We start from the raw sequence: 22071 nt of genomic DNA on the forward strand, positions 1-22071 counted from the left end.
TCTCTTCAGGATTTAGTCCTGACCTCATGATTAACCAACACTTTCTGGTTTTCTTGGGGTGACATCATCAGCACTCAGTGATGACGGGGGCTCCTCTGAAGGCTTGGGTAGGACCAGGGTCCACGCGGCCTTTGTCAAATCCTCTTGCAACTGCTGGCTCTCTGGGTGCCTGGGTCCCAGCACCTACATTGTTGTTTGTTTTATTGCTTTTGCCATTGTTCAGTGTTTTCCTTTTTTTTTTAATATCTTTTTTTATTCTTTTTTAATAAGATTTACCTATTTATGCATACAAGAGCTGGGGCACAGGCCAGAGATGCGGGGGGTGAGAGGATTCACCAGAGACAGAGTGGGGAACAGAATAGGCAGATCGACTGAAATACCCTGCTGAGGGGAGCAGCAGGCGAGACAGGAAAGGTCTGCCTTGCCATGTGGGTAGCTCTCTGGCTGGCCGGGTATCGAACTGGTGCTGCAGAGGGTGCAGATTGCTTCATAGTGTAGTGCTTAACCCCTTGTGCCATAAGGGAGACCCTGCTCAGCATTTTCTTTCCTTCTTTCCCCCCCTCAAAATTATAAAACACTCATTTACAAGTTGGAAAATTATAAAGAGAAAATTCTGGTCTCAATTGCAATTGATTATGATGCATTTTCCTCTCTCTCTGTAAACATTGTTCAGCTGCAGGCATGTTATCTGTCTGGTTTCTTTTTTTAATTTAGTACTGTAGCAAACACAATGTCCATACTTTCAGCAAGCCTTGCTTTGAAGCTAATAAGGAGTTCCCTCAGTGAATGTGCTAGATACTTAAATACTATTTCTATTTATGAACATCTTCCATGTTTCCAACTTTTGCTAGTTTAGAGGTAGCCATAGCCCATCATTGCATCCTTCCCCATGTTTGCCTGGGGTGTCAGCTGGCAGAGCATATATAAGACCCAACTAAGAATTTCACCTCGTATATATTCAAGAGTGGTGGAAACCTGAAAACTCTTTTCTATGTTGCTGATGGTGGAGAACCAGCTGTGCAGAGCAGCTGAGTGAGCTTTTGTGCCTGTGAAGTGGGAGGTCACAGACTACACTCTGTGATAGAGGCTGATGGCAGAAGAGGATGCAGCTCCCACTCACATGAGAAAAGAGAAGCCAAGAAGACAGTATACTGGCACCTAAGGGGGAAATCTCCCCATGAAGATAAATGACTGACGATTTTTAAACCACTGATGTCAAAATTCAGTTCTAATTTTGTTGATTACTTCCTCAATATATTATTTGGGAAAACTCTTCTTTTACAAAAAATAAAAAGTCAGAAATACAGGAGACAGAATGTGTCCTAAGTAAAGGAAGCATAGCACCACAAAGTGCATCTTCTTTTGATCTGTCCTTCTGAAAAGTTCTGTTTGTTTTTTTTGTTGTTGTTTTGGGGTTTTTTTTATATTTATTTATTTATTTATTTATACAAGCACTGGTACAGTCAGAAGCACGGGAGGGTGAGAGAATTCACCAGAGCCAGAGCGGGGAGCAGAGCAGGCAGAAGGACCAAAGTACACTGCTGAGGGGAGCAGTGGGCGGCAGGAGAGGTCTGCGCACCATGTGGGACCCTCCTCCAGTGGCCAGGGAGCAGCCGAGGATCGAACCAGAGCTGCAGAGACCGCGGGCAGCTTCGCAACCCAGCGCTCAACCGCTGCGCCACCGGGGAGGCCCTCCTGTCTCTGTTTTATGAAACACTGGTGTAAGACTGTGTGAGGTTCTAAACAACCAAGATAAGTGAGCCATGAGCCACCAACATCTCTGCGAGCTTCTGCATAAGCCTACTTCTTAGTATCTCCCACAAGTCAACTGACTGAAAGTTGTGGTAGAAGAAAGGTTGGTGACTTGAGAATAAATTTAGACTTCTATAGCCTTTTGTCAGAAGGTCTTACACACTCATTTGTTGTCTGGTTAGGAAAGGGCATGCAGCCCTAATAGTTTTGTGAACACTAAAACACTATAGGTCCCCAATTGGCTTCCAGTGGGAACTGTAACCCAAGAGTCAGCAGCAACTCTTGGTATCTCCCTTTTTGTTCGTCTGGGGCATTTTCCCTTAATGAGAGAAAAGGTGGCACAAACTCTATCCAACCAAGTATTTTTCTCAAGCTGATTACCTCTGTGAAGAAAGCTAAACTGGCCAACAGTTACCACACTTTTTCTCTCTGAAGTACACAGCACAAAGCAGGCAATCTGTCATTCGCATATACTTTTCCAAGCAGCCATCAATTTTTGACCCATCTGAGAACTAGCAGTGAAGCAGAGATATAACTTCAGAAGGGCAGAGACAAGCTATGTGACTTTTTTCCTTTTTGCACCCAGAAGGAAAGTGGTGGCTGCCCTTCTCCCTGTCTTCTTTCCAGAACAGCTCTCTGAATTGACAGCACAGTCATGCCCCTCCTTCTAAGCTACTTGCCCCACCTCCATGTTCTTCACCTTAGGACAGGTCACCATGGTGTCTCCACGGGCTGATATTTGCTCTATGAGTAGAGGAGACCCAGCTTTCTGGAGGGTAAACCTCCAAACTTGGCTGCCAGCAGCAAACCCAGCAGCTCCCAGATCTCTTAATTTGCTTCATTACTAGTAGTACCCAGGGTTTTTTGCTTCTTCCATTTCTGGAGGACGGTTTCCTTCTTGCTGTCTCACAGGACTGGGAAAAAGCCAGCCTCATCCTCATCATATCCAGTGAGGTCTGTCCCTCCCAGCCTGGGATGTCCAGCATCTCCTTCTACAAGTCACAACAAGCATTTGCAGATCTTGCTGTGTTCCGCCTCTTGAAAGGTCACCTGCTCTTTGAATTTTTTCCACTCTCTTCCTAGCTATTTGTGATAGCCTCTCAGAAGCTTAAAAATAACATTTATTTCCCTAGTGGTTTTGTATATTTCCATTTGGCAAACTTTATTTTGTTCCATGTGTTTCTAAGGGAACAGAAACAAAAATTGTTTATGACCTCCTTCCTACACTAGCCTGACTGATGTAGTCAACCTGGACTGGTCCTTCAACCCAGAGTGGGTACATCCAACCACAAGCTGGACCTTGATGCAGAAGCTTTATAAACTACAAAGACAATCTTTGAGTGTTGGAAAATCGACTTCATTGTACTTCCTCTAATAAACCAGTTACTTTTTAAATAGCTATAGCAAGTCACTTTGCATGGATATGATAACAATGTAAAAGTGGATCATATAATATGAACCATGACACTGTGTCCCATTACTAAAATAAAACTGAGGGCAATATAAGAAGTGAAAATGCGGGCCTCCCCAGTGGGGCAACGGTTGAGCGCTGGGTTGCGAAGGATGCCTGCAGCCTCTGCAGCGCCGCCGGTTCGATCCCCCTGCCGGGCAAGGGTCCCACATGGCGCGCAGACCTCTCCTGCCGCCCGCTGCTCCCCTCAGCAGTGTACTTCGGTCCTTCTGCCTGTTCTGCTCCCTGCTCTGGCTCTGGTGAATTCTCTCACCCTCCCGCGCTTCTGACTGTACCCAGTGCTTGTATAAATAAATAAATAAATCTTTAAAAAAAAAAAAAGAAGTGAAAATGGAAGGCAAAAGTTAAAAGAGATACATTAGAGGCTCCCTGGGAAGGTAAATATGCAGGAAATATTCTGTTTGAGGATCTGGGTTACAATGACACAAATGTACTTATAGTGCCAGGATGAGCACAGAGCAGGTTTCCCATGATTCTATGCAGACCAGGTAAAGAAGAGTCCTGGAGCCCTCAGTGGTTTTCTCGGGCTTTTATATGTAGTGCAGCAACCAGGTACACAGCAGTCAGGAGTGCCAGGGGGGCCAGGAGGCCGGTAGGCTTCCAAGCCCACCACAAGTCTTCACTCTGGGCTTTTCTCTCTTCTGCCTCTTCTCTTGGGGACTATCTCATTACTGAGCAATGGCCCACAGAAGTAAATAACACAGTTTACAACAACATAACAACTGCAGGTGCCCCAACTGCAGGGCAATCCTAATGGTGGGAGGACAGAAAAGCCTGAAAACCAATTACCCTACAGTACTCAATGTTGTTAAAATGTATTTAGCTCTATTTTCCTGCTCACATTTTCTGTACGCATGTTCCACTTCAATGAAAAGTTAACATAAACAAATAAATTAAGAGATTTTGTTGATGTAGACAATTTTGACAATGAAGGCAATTCATTATCACTTCATTCAACAAATACTGTTTTCATACCCACTTGGTGCTCAAAGATAAGGACAGACTATGTACATATTACAAAAATAATTAAGTTACAGGCCTATCTCCAAGGAGTTTACAGTTACAAGTCAGTTACAGTACAAGTCAAAAGTATTCATTGTTGTCTTAGTTATGGCAAGTATCTCATAGTAATATAAGATGTAAAAACCAGGAGAAAATAGCTAAAAGGAACAAGGAATTCTCTATACAATGTTTGCCTCTTTTCTGTACATTTCATCCTATTCTAAATTTAAACTTTTATTTAAAAAGTCAATGTCGTGAGGATGATTATAAGGGAGAGATTATTCTTGGTCTTAAGAATCAGAGATGACTTTGTAGAAGAGATGTGTGAATTGGGCCGTGGGAAGAATAGAATTGTAATCAAGGGAACAGGCAAAGATGTTTTCCTGTCAGGGGAAAATGATACAAGAAACTGTGGATTCAGTATCCAAGATAAGGAAATGACCTAAGTACCCATCAATGGATGGATGGATACAGAAAATAAAGACTGTATAAAGATATAAAGAATATATACAATGAAATATTATTCACCCACAAGAAAGAAGGACATCTTGGCATTAAAAGCTGTGTCTATTTTTGATGTTTAGGACTTTTGTGTCTGCTGGAAACTAACAAAACCTCAGGTAGCTGAGGTTGCCATATTCAACAACAATACATTGCCATATTCAACAACATAGAGAGCTGGGAGGCAATCTGTCAAGTGAGTAAGTCAGAGAAAGACAAATACTATATGATATAGATTACATGTGGAATCTGAACTCATAGAAAGAGAGAGCAGAGTGGGTGGTAGGAAATAGGAAGATATTGAGCAGAGTGAAAACATGCAGTTATAAAATGAACAAGTTATGGGGATGTTCAAGCTCAACATGGTTATCATAGTTAATAATACTGTACCATATACTTGAATGATGCTAAGAGAGTAGCTTTTAAATGTTCTCACTACAAAAAGAAAATGGTAATTATGTGACTGGATAGAGGGGTTACCTAATGTTATGGTGGCAACCATTTTGCAATATAGAAGTATTTTAAATCCACGTTATATACCTTAAGCCATGTATACAATGTTATGTGTCAATTTCACATCAAGAAAGCTGAAAAAGAAATGGTGGTGTGTGTACATGTTCTGTCAAACTGGTGAGTTGGGAGCATGAGAAGTGTGCAGGAGGGCTTGAAAAGCAGAGAGCCTTAAAAGCAGATGAGGAAGAAGAATCTTAAATGTTAAAACTCAACTGATACACAAAAATTATTTCTGAATTTCAATGTAATCCATTATTTTATAATGAAAAAATAAGTGGTATGTTAATTTGAAACCCACCCAAATAATATATTTAAATTCCCTCTCAAGTCTGTGTACACTACCACAGAGCTAAAGAAATTGTAACTTTTATTGAGCATTCCCTATCTACCTGGTACTGTGATAAGCACTTTTAGGCCTGCTATTTTATTTAAGATCCTTATGAAGCAGCTGTTACTATTTTATTTTACAGATAGAAAATCAAGGACTCGTTTCCCACAATAGGAAAAAGTCATAAATATAAAGATAGATAGAGCCACCTGAGGTTTTGTTTGTTTCCAACAGACACAAAAGTCCTAAACATCAAAAGTAGATACAGCTTTTAATGCCAGAATGTGCTTCAGTGGCTGAAATAGAACTCTGAGTTGAAAATATGTTTACATTCACCTTTTATTTAAATTTTTTTTAAGTGAAAAGAGTCATCTGGGACTAATTTACATTCATCAAGACCTCATGGTCTTGATAAGCCCATTTATCAAGTGTATTTTATGGAATAATTCAGACAAGCATGTTTGGCAGGCAGTAATTATCACACAGAGTACCAAAAGAGAGTAAAATCTGGCCTACACAGGCTAGGGGAGCTGTAGCTTCCAGTTCACTTGTAAACTCCTGTTCTGTGGAGTCAGAGGCTACGCAGCTCTGCTGCAAGGATGAGAGTATGGATGTTCCAGCTTCAAGCTGTGAATTTTTCCAAATAGTACCAAGGAAAATGAGAAGCATTAACCTTCCTATCTTGGAGTTTCTAGAAGCATCATGATTTGCCTTCAAAGCCAAGTTACTCTGTGTTTGAGCATCCTATGGCATTATCATTATGCTGTTTTCCCTCTACTAAACACATGATAAAACACAAGTGTAAAACAAAATAGGTTTTAGTTTGACTTTTACTAAATCTCCAATCATGAGACATAAAACATCCATAAAAGATCCACTGTTACCATCGAAAATTCCTCCCCCCTTTGTTGATTTTCTGAGGCCTTCCTTCAGCAAAATAAACCACAAAACAATTTCTCCCGCTTTACATTTGCTGAAAGAGCTTTAAATTCGTGAATGGAAATCTTATTTACCTTTAATTACTGACATATTCTGTCCTATACCTGACAGCCACAGGTAGGAAGGCAGCTGAGGTAGTCAAAAAAGCATTTTTTCTTGATCCTGCCATTCAATATCACAGGGTGTGATGAAAACTGGAACAAATATGGAAATCATGGAGGTGCCAGAACATTACATTTTAAAAATGGAATTATTTGAGTCAATCTGGAATGTCTGGTTCTTTTGGATTAGGCCTCATGGGTAGCATTGTGCTTCAATAACAACTTGAATTGGCTAGCAGGATTCCAGAAGGGTAACATAATCTTGTACCTTTGTGGAGAGATGCTTATCTTTGTCTACTGTTAGCAGAAAAAGGCTGGATTCTACTTTTCATGTTTCAAAATAAAAATGGTTCAAATAAGTTCCAAACCTGAATGGAATTTGGAAACAAGAGTGGGAGGAGGTAATTTCTCAGGTCTTTTCAGTTGTTTGTGCTGGTCTTGATTTGTAATAAAGGCTCCAGCATGAATCAATATCCTCTACAGCTACAGAAATATGGGGCTTGGGGGAGTTTCATCCTTACCACTTCCTCTTATGTGATCTGGCAATTGGAGAAATCATCTCAGAGTTAGTAATCCTGAATACATGACTGAGACCTGATGAGGAGGCAGAGACACTGAAAAGAGACCCAGGAGCTGGTAGTGACTCAGCTCCCCTTCCGGATCATGCAGCCTAGAACCCAGGGACCTCTGACATTTTGTAGTGATGCTGCCACCTCTGCAAAGACTTGCACTGAGGGCCATGAACACAGCAAGTCCTACATGTCTGCTGTCACCAACACACAGTTTTAGGGGTGTGTCCCACGCAAGTAAAGCGTTGGGGGAAACCAAAGGGAATTACAACACATGAACAAAGGAATTTTAAACTGTGTCATCCAATGAAGGAAAAATCTATCCACTAAGTTGAGGGGACACACCCAAACTCCTAACCTTGTTGACTGTCTCATAGTGGGAATGAGTCCTCAGGCACATTTGGAAATTTGGTGCATCGCCCCATGGAGATTGGTCTAATATAGATGTTCTTCCTCTTCTCATTGCAATGCACATCTCCATGTCTAGCTGATCCCGCCTAGAAATCTCTACTGGCTCCATCAGGACAACATAGATGCCATTCAAGGGTCTGGGGTCCTGCTCCCCTTGAAAGCCTTACCTTTCTTTGACTTGGGTTGCAAACTTGCCTCAGCATATCTTTCTTTCTCTCTCGTCTCTCCCTCCTTCCCTCCCTCCCTGTCTGCCATTTTTCTTGCCAGACCATTACCACATACAAGAACTGTAAGGTTGAAGCAAAATACATCATCCAATATCATGCCTCTCAACCTGTAATGTGCCTATAAACCACCTGGGGTGGGGCTGAAACTGAGCTTCTAACAAATGCCCCCACAATGCTGCTATTGCTGGTTCACAGCCCACACTGAGTAGCAAGGATCTAATTAGCTTGCAATCCATACTCAAGATTCAATTTTCTTCAATTCTCCTGAAATATCTCTGACAGTTCTTGATTTTTTTCTGATTCAGGATCCAGTCAAGAATCATGAGTTACATTGACTGTCTGCCAGGCTTGGTATTAGGCCGAGAATGCGAACTTCACATCAGCTGTTCTCTTATACACAAAGATCCCGTGAAAGTGTTGCAATTTCTCCTTGTGACATTTGCCCACCCTTAAATATGTGGACAAGGACCACAGTCTCAGTGAAAGAGAGGCAGGAAAGAGTCATATCTTGTCATCATGTCGCGGTGACAATGGAATGGCCTCGTTTTATCGCATTTTTTTTATGCAAACCACACATATGGATCTAGATTTCCTAAGGCAAATGCAGGGGATTGCTGTCTTCCTCAGTTAGCAGCCCAACATTCAAACACAGGTGCAAAAGAGTTTTATTGTCCTTATTTGGGAACTTAAAGATTGTATCCATGCTCCCCAGATAAATTTGAGTACAATACTGCATACAAGCATAGTGTCACCCACTGAGTTTTCAAATTTCATTTCCTACATTTCAGAGTTTAGAGTTTGGATAAATTTAATTCCTTCCAGGGCCTCCCTGGGCGCAAGGGGTTAAGACACAATCTATGAAACTGCCGCAGCCACTGCAGCACAAGTTTGATCCCTGGCCAGGGGGCAACCCATATGGCGCAGCAGACTTCTCCTGACACCCACTGCTCCCCTCAGCAGTGGATTTCGATCAATCTGCCTATTCTGTTCCCCTCTCTGTCTCTGGTGAATCCTTTCACCCCCACCCCTCTCTGGCCTGTACCCCAGTTCTTGTATGCATAAATAAATAAATCTTTTTTAAAAAATTTAATTCCTTCCAGTATAACTCTCCCAAGGGCTCCACAGGGTGGGCAACAGGACCTACAACTGCCCCCATCCCACTACACTGTCCAGTGCAGACTCTACAGTCCCCTCCCTCTTGTGACCATCACCAGTCACCTCTGCTACCTCTTCATAGGGGCCATTGCTGAAATGTGAATGTTGCCTAGAAGGAAGGATCCCAGATTCATCCTTATGGGGAGAAAACTAGCAAAGTCTCTCACCTGAAGAATCAGGAATTAAGATGAGCTGGTTTTTAAGCTGATGGGGTGGAGGGGGGCTATTTGTCTTTAGGGGCTTCTCTAGATAGGAGTGGAGAAACAGATGGAGTCCAGTTAAGTGGGTAGCACAGCAGATGACCTGGTACCTGTGATAAGAGTAAACATCTCAAGAATGGAGGTGGCATCAAAAGGAGACTCATTGCCCTAAGGTCAACACCCCCACCGTGCTCCCAGATGGCACAGGAGTTATTTTGTGGAATGAAAAATTATCCAGTTCTGGGTTTTAGATCCTGAAATCATCCCCTCCAATAGTTTCACCCTTTATAACATATCAATACGAGATTTTTAGCTACTGCTTGAGAGTTTCCTATATGGTGTCCACAATATTCCTGTGTTCTTACAGAGCACACAATACCAACAGCTAGTGGTTACTGGGTGCATTCAGCATGGATATCGTTCTAAGGACTTTACATTCAGTCATTTAATCTCCAAAGAAGTCCTAAAATGGTAGTTCTAGTACAATCCCCATTTTGCAGATGAGGGTACTAGCACACCGAGAAATTCAGTAACTAGACCAAGATTATACATTTTAATTTGGACCCAAGAAGTGGGATTCCAAGACCACTATTCTTAACCACTACTCTAAACTGTCTCCCAAGAAGACACAAAACAGAACAATTGCGCCTCACAGAAGCTTAAATCCTAAATCATGTAGCATACATATATATTCCTCAGCCTACAATTTTAAATTCATAATGCTATATGATGTACTTTTCTTTAAAATGTCTTGCCTTGGTATCCTGCTTTTCTTATTTTCTATATTTTACTTGTGGTAGGCTCAGCACAGACCTCCTGGGGAAAGACTTGTGCCAGAAAGGAAAGATAAAGATTCCTTCCATAACTCACTCAGGACAGGAAGCTTTCCTAAGGCTGAGTGGGGGATTTGAGAAGGGATTTATGGGGGAGGGGAGAGAAGGGTAATGGTAAAATACTATCTTTGAGATGATGACTTCCAAACTGATAAATCTTGCCACAAGATTTTCATTTTGATGTTAACTGTATCTCCAACTTAAGTCCAACTAAAATGCTTGATTTCTACCACTACTCCCCAAACCTGCTCTTACCTACCTTATTAAATCATACTACTGGTTACCTACTTCTTCAGGCCAAAAACACAGGCGGCATCTTAGATTTCTTGCTTCCTAAAATCCACAGCCATTCCACTGACAAGACCTGTTGGTTGTACCTTCTAAAGATATTCAGCATCCAACCATTTCTCACCACCCTGCCACCCCTGTCACTTCTGTAGTCTGTCACTACCATGTCTTGGCTGAATTACTGCTCTAGTTTCCCAACTAGTCTACCTTCTAGCCTTGCCATCCCCTAAGACTCTACTCCACAAGGCAGCAATGACCTCTAAAAGTATTGCTCACATCTCCCTGCACAGAATCTTCTAGTGATCTCTCATCAGACTTAAAGTGAAATAGAAATTCCTCATCTTTCCAAGCTTCTCTTCTACCACTCTGCCCTTGCTCATTTCACTCTAGCTAAGTTGGACCTTCTGTTGTTCCTTAACACCCTAAGTTTGATTTCCCTTTGCTTTGGTTTTCCTTTTGCTTTGTTCCCACACCTTTGTAGGGCTTTCTCCTAAATTCTATTCAAATGTCACTTCCTCAAACAGAATTTTCCTAGCTATCCTTTTTGAAATAACTGTTTCAGCCCCACTTCCAACATCACCCTTTTATCTCTTTATTTTGTACTATTTTTCTTGGGAACACTTATTACTCCCACAATCATGTTGCATATTTAGCTGTTTTTTATGATTTGTTCTACTAGATCATATGTAATATGAGATCAGTGATCTTGATTTATTCACAATTATTTTCCCAGTGCTCATTATCAGTGCTTAAATAATATTAATTTAATGAATGAATATATTAAGTCCAAAATCTGTTTTTAGATTTCCTTGCTGATATTGAGATAATATTTCTCATTGTTTATGACCTATATGTCTCATAGGAAACTCAAACTTAGTATGTGGAAAACTGAGCCCCTTACTACTTACCATTCTCTTCCCCAAGCTGCTCTTACTTTGTCATCCCCAAGCTTGGTCAATAGCATTATCATTATTATTCAGGTCTGCAAGACAGAAACCTGCGCTCTATTCTAGAGTGCTCCCTCCCCATGACTTCCAATCTGCTGCCAGTTCCTGTCATTTCTACTTGAATAGGATTGTGTTCTTAGTTAAACAACAGAATCCACTCCATTTAAAGCAAGAAAAAGTAGAAAATTAATTATTAGTTAGCACATGGAATCTTCAGGAGGGCCCAAGAACCTTACTTAGAGGCTTTGCAGACAGGAACAATGTCCAGGTCGCATGCCAGGTGAACCAGTAGAAATCGTGCTGTTGCCCTCACTGGCACAGACTCCATAGATACTACTTCAGGGTAAAAAGGACTCAGCATACCACCATTATCCTCATCAGAATGGATTCATGTGTATCTCCATTCTGTATCCCTCTTTTCTAAAACAAAGTCCTGACGGGTATTAAAGGGCAGAACCCAGATCTCTTGCTTGCACCACATTTGACAAGAAGCTTGGGAAAGTGAGTTTTTGATTGCATTTTTGAGAATGGACTCCTAAGTTGGGAAATTCCCAACCATAAGAAGGGTGTTCAAGAAATGCTGGTCAGCTAACAGGAATTGCAGGTGTCAGTTAACATTATCTTCTATTTCCCATATCTACCCCACCACAATGACTCAGTTCTAGTTTTCGTAGTTTGTGGTCTTGACTAATGTGATAATCTCCTAGCTGGCCCCCCTGCCTCTCTCCTCACTTCCACACTAATGCTAGAAAAATATGTCTAAAAATAAATCTTAGCATGTCTACTCCCTTACTTGCTATCTGTTATTAAAAACTCCAAAGTCCCTCTAAAGCTCTTCATTGTCTATGAATGAAGTCCAAACTCCCCAGATTTGCTTACAGAGCATTTTGCAATATGACTCTTGCCCATTTTTCCAAGGCTCCCTCCGCCCTCAGGATCCTGTGCCACAGCTGCACCAGATTATCTGCCCTTCTCCAAATGCCACCCATACTCTGCCGCTTCTGTTCCTGTGTACACACTTCTTCCTGCTCTTTGGAATGGTCCTCTTCCCAACAAACTCCTGATCATCCTTCAAAACTCATCTCAAGTATCACCTCTTCCCTGTTTCTACCCAGATCCTCATTTAGGACATTTCCCTTCCTACCTCTATCAGTGCTGATTCTATTATTATTTGGTTTGCTTCTGCATCTGTCTCTATGACAGGAAGGAACTAGTCCGTGAGTTGATCGAAGCCAGGAATCACAGCCTTATTAATTATTTTATTTCCTAGCCCACTGTCTGGCTCATAGAAGACACAATAACTTTTGGTAGGTAGAGAGTAACACTGCTGCCACTACTGCTGACCATTATCTTCATCTACAAAACACTTACTATAGGCACTGGGCTAATATAAGTATCTGATACAGTTAATGTATGTAAATTTATACTTCCAGATATTGTTAATACATAAAATCACTCTGCTATAAAGGTAATGAGGTATGGTGATCTCACTTTATAGAAAATGAACCTTAATGAAAACACATCACTTTCCCAGTACCACATCACTAAACACCAACTGAACTAAAATTTGAAATTAGACTTATTTCATTCTAAGGCCTATACTCTTAATCAGTACACTCTACTGCAGTCCCCTGTGAATAAATATGTGGAATAGAGAATAAACAAAAGTGTGACTCTGGGTCATGTACATCTGCAGTTAGAATTACTCTCAAGGGCCTCCCCAGTGGCGCAGCGGTTGAGCGCTGGGTTGCGAAGCTGCCCGCGGCCTCTGTGGTGCCGGTTCGATCCCCGGTTGCTCCCCGGCCACCAGAGGAGGGTCCCACATGGTGCGCAGACATCTTCTGCCGCCCGCTGCTCCCCTCAGCAGTGTACTTCAGTCCTTCTGCCTGCTCTGCTCCCCGCTCTGGCTCTGGTGAATTCTCTTACCCTCCCGCGCTTCTGATTGTACCCAGTGCTTGTATAAACAAAAAACAAAAACAAAACAAATAAATAAATAAAAACATGCCTCTATTTAAAAAAAAAAGAATTACTCTCGAGTCTGTACTTCCTTGTTTTTCTTTCTTTTATTATTCTACTTATTTCTGCATAAAATACAACTATTTCTTCCCATGCCTTTGGAGATGTTACCTCCTTGAGGGCAAAAAAATCCTATCTTTTTTCATTTCCATGTCTGCTCATTTGTATTAGTTTTCCAGAATTGCCAAATAAAGTACCAGAAGCTTGGGGACTTAAGACAACAGAGAGTTATTCTCACAATTCTGGATGTGAGAAGTCTGATGCTCCCTCTGAATGCACTAAGGCAGGCTCCGTTCCACATCTCTCTCCTAGCTGTAGAATCTAACTCTCTATGTCTACAAAGCATCAGATACTCAGTTCAGTTTGGTTAGAAGACGTTGAGGAACCCCGGTGAGACTAGACCCCTACCCTCCCGCAGGCGGGGTGCAGTGGGCGTCATCGTCTAGTGACTACATCATTCCCTGCTAAATCTCTGCAGGGCTGGTAAGGGGAGTCATGGTGAATGCAGGTCATCTCAGAAAACAGTCATCATTTTCTCCCAGGAAGTAGTATAATGTCCTAGGGTTCATTTGTAGATAAGGTGAAAGGGATTTGGGCTGGCTGCTTTTATTGCAGTCGTGTTGAGCCAAGAGGTTGTAAACATGCCATCCTCTGGAATGTGTCTGCCTGCTTCGCTTGGCAGATTCCTCAAGGATTGGATGAGCTCCAGCCAATGGCTGCGGCCTTGCCTCCTTACTTGGGGCCCATGAGAATCTATCCTCTGTCCAAAGTCCACTCTTCTGAGCCTTCCTGTCCTACCCTCAGTGTTGGCCTCAGGAAAGTTATTCTTTTTTTTTTTTAATTTAGATACATATCATATTGAGCACTTCTTAAATGTCTGGCACTTTATGTGTCTTGTGACATTCAATCATTGCCAGAATACCACAAAGCAGAACTTTCATTTAATTGGGGAATAGCTCATATATAAAAATGAATAAATTTCATCTGTAGAATTTAAACTATAATAATTAAATTTGTCACCACTGTCCAGGATAAGAAATAGAACATTCCAGTATCTTAGAAAGTTCTGTGGACCTCTCATCAATTTCTGCACCCTCTGTTTACCTACAAGAGAAAAAGCATCTGGGCCTCCCTGGTGGTGCAGGGGTTGAAGTCTCAGAGCTATTCAGCTACTGCAGCATGAGTTTGGATCCCCTGTGTGGGATCTGACCCACATGGTACAACAGACCTCTCCTGTCTTGCCCACTGCTCCCCTCAACAGTGTATTTCAGTAGATCCACTTGTTCTGCTACCCACTGTCTCTGATGAATCCTCTAACCCCTTATCCCTCCCCCAACCTCCCCCCCACACACACCACACTCTGGCTTACATCCCAATTCCTGTATGCATAAATAAAATAAATCTTAAAAAAAAAGAGAGAAATAGCATCTGAATTTTATATCCTACTTAAGTTATTGAGGTTTCCTACTGAGAAAACTAGAGTATGGTTCCATTTACTTAGGTTTTCTTTCATCTCTTTCTTTTTTTTTTTTTAAAGATTTATTTATTTATGCATATAAGAACTGGGACGCAAGCCAGAGGTGTGGGGGGGTGGGTGAGAGGATTCACCAGAGACAGAGTGGGGAGCAGAACAGGCAGATCTACTAAAACACACTGCTGAGGGGAGCAGTGGGCAAGACAGGAGAGGTCTGCTGCACCATGTGGGTCAGCTCCCTGGCCAGTCAGGGATGGAACTCTTGCTGCAGTGGCTGGAGATAACTTGATAGTGCTGTCTTTAACCCTTGCGCCACCAGGAAGGCTCTTCTTTCATCCCATTTAACAGAGTTCGTGCTTTTCTTTAAAGAGCACATTCACATTTTCTTCTTAGATTTTCTTCATGTATATATTTGAGTGTTTCCATAGATGACTTCTTAAATACTGTATTTTTAACTGTGCATTGATGATGTGTTGATACATATCATATACATCACTGCTTTGTCTGGTCTTTTTGCAAACTCATTAATACTAATCTGTAGATTCTTTTGGGTTTTCAAAGCTTTCATTTTAATTAAAATTTTAAGCATTAACTATGCAAATGATGGTACTTACCTGTCTTCCTTTCCAATCTTTTCTAATTTTTGTCTAATTTCATTAAGTAAAATTTACAGTAAAATATTAAATGTCCAATGAGCTTCCTTTTTTTTTCTGGATGTTAGGTGGTTTTCAATGTTTTCTTTTAAATTATAATGTTTTCTGTAGACATTTGCAGGTACCATTTTTCAAGTTAATTAAATCTCCATTTAATTTCTAGACTTCATTTTTAAATTTTATCAAATGCTTTTCCTGGTTTATTTGAGCCTGGTAGCCCTTTTTCTGTTTTGTTGTTCTGTGTGTGGTAGAAAGATTTTGAATTACTAATCCAATTTTTAATTTTACTGTAGGATTTTTCAGATTGTCTACTTCTTGAGTCAGGTTTTTCAAATTATATTTCTCTAGGATTCATTCATTTCATCTACATTTTCAAATTCATGGCATAAAACTATTTATAACATCTTCTTTTACTTATTTTTCCATAATCATAGTTTTTCATAAATTAATCTATTAGTGTTTATTTTACATTCACTTTTTAATTCTTAAATAATCTTGTCAGAGACATGTCTGTTTTATTAGGTGTTTTTTTTTTTTCCCCAAAGAATTAATTTGGGGCTTTGTTGCTGCAGTTTCCTTGATTTTCTTCTTTTTTCCCCTTTAACTATATTGTTTCCTTGCATTTATTTTCTTTGCAGAATTGTATGAGTCCAGGCAAAAAGTCTTTTTTGTTTGTGGAGACATTTTGCGACATTTCAGAAAAGGTAAAGAAGAGAAGAAGAAAAAAAATCAGCTTTTCATTGTAGATATTGAGAAGAGAGATTAGCCAAAGCTCCACAGCACAATTTATAACATCAGACCCCTGTTTTTTCCATGTTTTATATCCCACTGTTTCTCCCTCAGTCTTCATTCCAGTCATATTCTTTTGCTGCTGTTTTTGCAGCTTTTCCCCCTTTCCTGGAACAGTGCCTGACTTACTCCTCTTCCTGCTTGCCATCACCTGAATAGCTACTATGGCATCCTTCACATTATAAGACTTTTGCCCCATTGCTTGCACTTAATGAAAATAGTTCATAGCTGATCTAGTTTATCAACGTGGTAGGTTGTTATAGGTCTTTTGTGAGTCTTTAGTAGATCTTTTTTGGGCCTGGACTTCTCAAAAGAGCATCAAAAGTGTTTGCTCCAGGAAGGGTAGCTGATGTCTGGCTACCTGTCTCCGTGGGAGGCCCACGGCAGATGACGTACTTTGAAGGTAACAAGGAAGCTTGTCTGCTCCTCTTTATGTGTCAAGTGTGTGGCAAAGAGTACACTTGCACCCTGGACTTTGCTCACTGTCAAATTCCCCCAAAATTTTATCATTTTTTATGGAGGTAACATTGGCTTATAAGACCTCATGTGACTTAGTGGCATAGCCTCACACTCTTCTACCTTGAAAGCTCAGTAAAGCCACCCAAAATTTCAGCTGCAGATGTGGCTGCAGGCAAACACTGAGAACATCTTCATGATTTTCCAACACCATGCGTCAGGTGTATCTGTCACGACCTTCATGTCCTTCCCACTCACTCTTCACAGGCCATAGTTACTGCTTGCAGTGGCCTTCTCAGGCAATCTCCCCCAAATTTGACCTAATGAGTGATGGGCCACTGATTCCACATGCCCAGTGAAATTTCCTGACGTTCTGCACATTCACATGTAAAATTGGGCTACTGGGAGTGGAGGTCAGTGCGAGTGACTAGAATCACTAATATTCTCCCAGGGGATTATTTTCTGTTGGCATCTTGGGTACCATTCAATACTGGGGAGGCTGCAAGTTTAATAGAAACTCTAGGAATTTGGGGAAGCCAGACCTGGTTCAAATCCTGATTCAAGTCACTTACTAGTTGTATGACTACACAAACTAAGCACTGAGTTCCTCACTAGTAAGATCTCCTATAAAAAATGATAATAACTAATTTGAAGCATTGTTGAAAGCATTAGAAACAATTATACAAAGATCTTAGCATACAGTTAGTATTCACAGTTGACAACTACCATTAATAATAACACCTTGGGCCTCCCTGGGGTGCAGGAGTTGAAGACAGTGCTATCAAGCTATGGCCAGCCACTACAGCATGAGCTCAATTCCCCTTTCCTCCACCACCACCACTACCACCCCCCACCCCCGCCAGCAGGAGCAACCCACATGGCACAGCAGACCTCTCCTGTCTCACCTGCTGCTCCCCTCAGCAGTGTATTTCAGTAGATCTGCTTGTTCTGTTCCCTACTCTGTGTCTGGTGAATCCTCTCACCCCCCACACCTCTGGTCTACACCCCAGTTCTTGTATGCATAAATAAATCTTTAAAAAAAATAATAGCACTTTGTAGCCTTAGGTTTTTGATGGCATGATACCAGACTTTCTGAGAGCAAAGCTGGCCATTTTGCTAGGCCAGGCAATGGGGTGGTTTGGAGGTCGGGAGGGTTCGAGGTAATCATACCTAGACTCCAGGGATTCTCCTGATACATTGGTGAAGCTAATGGGCACATTTTTTTCAATAGTTTGCCCTTTCTTTGGGCAGAATTACAGACTCCTCAGCAACCAGGGGCCCTTCTATCTTATTTATGAACCTCTCTTAGAATTTCCCAAGGCTAATATTTAATATACGATTTTATAATTAGCACCTTCCAGTCGCCATCTCCAACTGGTCTACCACACCCTCAGGAAAGTTGGTGTGATGGAGTCATTTCCAAACCCACATCACCACCACCCCTACCCTCCTAGCAGAACTGGCTGAGTGCAGGAGGAATCCGTCCCTGAGTTCCTAGAGGGTCATTTCCTTACTCATTGCAGGTTGGTGTCTCAATCCAACTGCAGCCTTTGTTCCTGAATCATTTGGGTCAGGGACGGCCAGATCTAATGCACATACAACTTATCTCCAAGCTTAAAATCCCCTCTTCAGATCAGGAGATCTGCCTGAATTATCTGAATGCCAAGAGAAAGCAGGACACTGCAAGGCTCTTCAAGGATAATCCTTTGGGATTTGAGCAATCTTCCCAGCCAGACGTTACAATGTGCTAACACCCTTCTGAGTCATGAACTAACTCATGGTCAATTCTGTTTGGAGAACAGGATGAATAATTGAGAGTAACTGGGTGTTTGCCTGAATCTGGGCCTAACCCAGTATTTATTCTGTTTTCTTGTCCCTTTTTGCCTAAAACAAACATGTCTAGTTTCCCATCTTGCTCCACATTCCCTGACTAATCCTGCATTGGCTCTTAGAGAAAAGTGCAATCTTGGACATAGTCTAAAGACCCTGCCAGGTGGCCCTGCCTAGTCCTCCAGTGACTCTACACTAAGCTAAGAAGACAAAACATAAGGGAAGCCCACCTGGGAGGGGAGGGCACATATCCTTAAAAGTCATAAATACTTCTTTAACTTTGTTATGGAACAATTTTAGACTTACAGACAAGTCGCAAAATTAAAGCAGAAGGTTCCTGCACTTGGTAGGTAGGTAAACTAGCTACCTTTATCGTTAACATCTTATAAAACCAAAGTACAATAGGGCCTCCCCGGTGGTGCAGCGGTTGAGCGCTGGTTTGCGAAGCTGCCCGCAGGCTCTGCAGCGCTGGTTCGATTCCTGGCCGCTCTGCGGCCACCGGAAGAGGGTCCTGCATGGCACTCAGACCTCTCCTGCGGCCCAGTGCTCCCCTCAGCAGTGTACTTCAGTCCTTCTGCCTGCTCTGCTCCCCGCTCTGGTGAATTCTCGCACCCTCCCTCGCTTCTGACTGTACCCAGTGCTTGTATAAATAAATAAATGTTTAAAAAAAAAAAAACCACCAAAGTACAATAATCAAAATCAGGAAAATAATATTGGTACCATGCCACTCTCTAAATCACAATATTTATTTTAATTTCAGCAATTTCCCTAAATCCTTTTTCTGTTCTGGGACCCATTCTGGCATCTCCTGTTGTATTTATTTGGCTTGTATTTTTTTTAAGATTTTTGTGTTATTTATGCATACAAAAACTGGGGTGTAGGCCAGAGGTGCAGGGCGGGTGAGAGGATTCACCAGACACAGAATGGGGAGCAGAACAGGCAGATTGACTGAAATACACTGCTGAGGGGAGCAGTGGGTGAGGTAGAAGAGGTCTGCTGTGCCATGTGCATCAGCGCCCTGGCCCAGGATCGAGCTTGTGCCATCTGGTTGGCAATAGCTTGATAGTGCTGAGACTTTAATCCCTGTGCCTCCAGGGAGGCCCCCTGGCTTGCATTTTTAGCTGCCTTTAACCTGTGACAGTTTCTCAGTCATTTATTGTCTTTCATTACCTTGAAACTTATAAAGGAATATTCGTCAGTTATTTTATAGAATGTCTCTGAATTTGGGTTTGTCTAATATTTTCTCATGGTTAGGTTGAGCTTATGAATTTTTTGGCAAAAATATCACAGACGTGATATTATACTCTTCTCAGTTCATCATATGATGTTGTTATGTCTGATTACTGGTGATGTCAACCTTGATTACTGAGTATAGTTATCTTCCTCATGTTTAACTTCTAGACATATTCTTCCTCTTTTCTAATTATCCTTATTCCACTGGTGAGGTCATTCATATTCTCAGGGGCTTGAGTATCATCTATCCACACCCTAAATATGCCCAAATTTACATTTTTATTCTAAATTTTGCCTTTGAAATTTAGCCCAAATATCCAAAAGCTTACTTGGCCTTTCTATGTGGTATCTAATAAGGATCTCAAAACCAACATTCAAAACCAAACTCCTGAATTTCTAGTGGTCTTCTACATCATAGTGAATGATAATCCATCTTCCTAGCAACGCAAACTGAAAATTTTGGTGTCATCCTTTACTCTTCCTTTCTCACTACATTGAATCCATCAGAACAATGCTACTAGTTCTATATTCAAGATAATCTAGGACCTAACGACTTCTTACCACCTCCTTAGCTGCTTGATCTAAACCACCACCATCTTCCATCTGGATTAATACACTACAAACTGATGATATTGGTAATATCAACCTTGTCCAACTGCAGTCCTTTCTTTACAAAGTAACAGTAATTTTTTCAAAAATGTAAGTCAAATCATGTAATTCCTCTGCTCAAAAGCCTCCAATAGTTTCCCATCTCAATCAGTTAAAATCTAAAATCCTTTTCCGTGCCCTACAAGACACTATATATTCCAATCTGCCACCTTTCCCAATCACACCTTTGTGGCTTCATCTCATATTGTTCCCCTCCCACTTGATATTCCTTGAATATCATCAAGTATTTTCCTGCTTTGAGGCCTTTGCTTATGATTTCAGTCTTCTTTTTCATTCATCCCCTACTCAGTAAATGGCAGCTCAATCAATCTGGCTGCAAAATTATAGCCTCATTGTCATCCTTGATGTCACCTCTCATCTGAGTCCAATCCATCATCAAATACAGGATTTTTTCTCCTACATAAATAATGCTCAAACCTGCCTACTCCTCATTTCCATTACCAACATCCAGGTTGACCAATATCTCTTCTTCATGATCTCTTTGGTTACTGAAATTTATTCTCCCCACTGTTGCCCAAGTAATCTTTTTGAAATGCAGTCAAATCAAAGTCTGTTTAATTGGTTTGTTTATTTATTTATTTATTTTGCTTTTTAATTGCTTTATTAACTTTACATTTTTCCATGCAAATGGGTGAAACTATTGTTGACAGAAAAACCTAGACTGGTGCAAAGGCAATCTCCAATTAGAAGCTGCTAACACAGGACCCACCCCACACATGGAAATTAAAATTACATAAGGTTCATGGCAAACGGATCAGTAAAGGCTTATCAGGAAAATGCAAGAGAAAAGAACAGTGGAACTCACAGTATTAATTTCATGGAAACTGGCAGGAGTCAAGGCATAAGGCAAACGTCATCATGATGGTCATGGTTATTCGAGAGCTCCCCCATAAGGATACACAGACAATTCCTTAACTGCAGCTCCCTAAGTTTTCTCCTGATTTCTCTCATCTCCTCCATGAACATTTCCATATCCTCTCCATCTCCACCCATCCCATCATTGACCTGCCTGTTGGGTATGGCCCATCGGAAATTAGGGGCAGGTCTCGAGCCTGTGCGCTCCTTTTATTTCCTGCTGGCTGGTGGCCTTCACCCCCTCCCAAAGGGCGGTCTTCCTCTCCATTCTGCATGGGCTGCTCCATTTCTTCGTTTTCCTGGTGGATATTTGCCATGATGAGACTTTATTTTCCTGGTTGTTTTTCTGGGCTATCCTTGCCGTTTCCTCCTCTCGATTCTAGCCACGGGCGCGGGACCCGCAGACCTGCTCCGCTCTCCCGGGCCGCGATGCCAGCCCTCCGCGCTCAGGGCAACGGGGACCTGGTACCCAGACGCGAGTGACTTAAATGTTTTTTAAAGGCTTCGTGCTACTGGTAGGGATCAACCACAATTCTTAACATGACCTACAAAGCCCTCCTTGCACTTCCCTCCCTTTCCATTTGCCAGCCACACTGCCCTTCTCTCCACCTCTTGGGTGGCGTTATGTTTCTGCTACCCTGGCTTGCCCCTCACTCTGTTTAGTAAACACTCCCCCCTCCCCAATCCATCCCCCAGGCCCCATCTTGACCTAGGTGAGACGGATGCATGCTCACAACATAATTCTCATTGCTCCAGAGGTGCCCCCAACGGCTCAGTCCAAATGAGCTTCCTTTTGTTTAATGCTATCAAAAATCTTGATTTTTTTTCCTATAAAAAGCTCATTATAGCTTACAATTGT

The 22071-nt window shown here is 41.7% G+C and overlaps 1 pseudogene; it reads right to left on the minus strand.

Annotated features, from left to right (window-relative positions):
- Positions 1-21146: 21146 nt before the first annotated feature.
- On the minus strand, positions 21147-21580 carry LOC119261391 (protein BEX3-like; annotated as a pseudogene).
- Between the last annotated feature and the right edge of the window lie 491 nt (positions 21581-22071).

Source organism: Talpa occidentalis, unplaced genomic scaffold (assembly GCF_014898055.3).
Source record: "Talpa occidentalis isolate TD23 unplaced genomic scaffold, MPIMG_talOcc4v2.1 talOcc4.6, whole genome shotgun sequence".
NCBI classification, from domain to species: domain Eukaryota; kingdom Metazoa; phylum Chordata; class Mammalia; order Eulipotyphla; family Talpidae; genus Talpa; species Talpa occidentalis.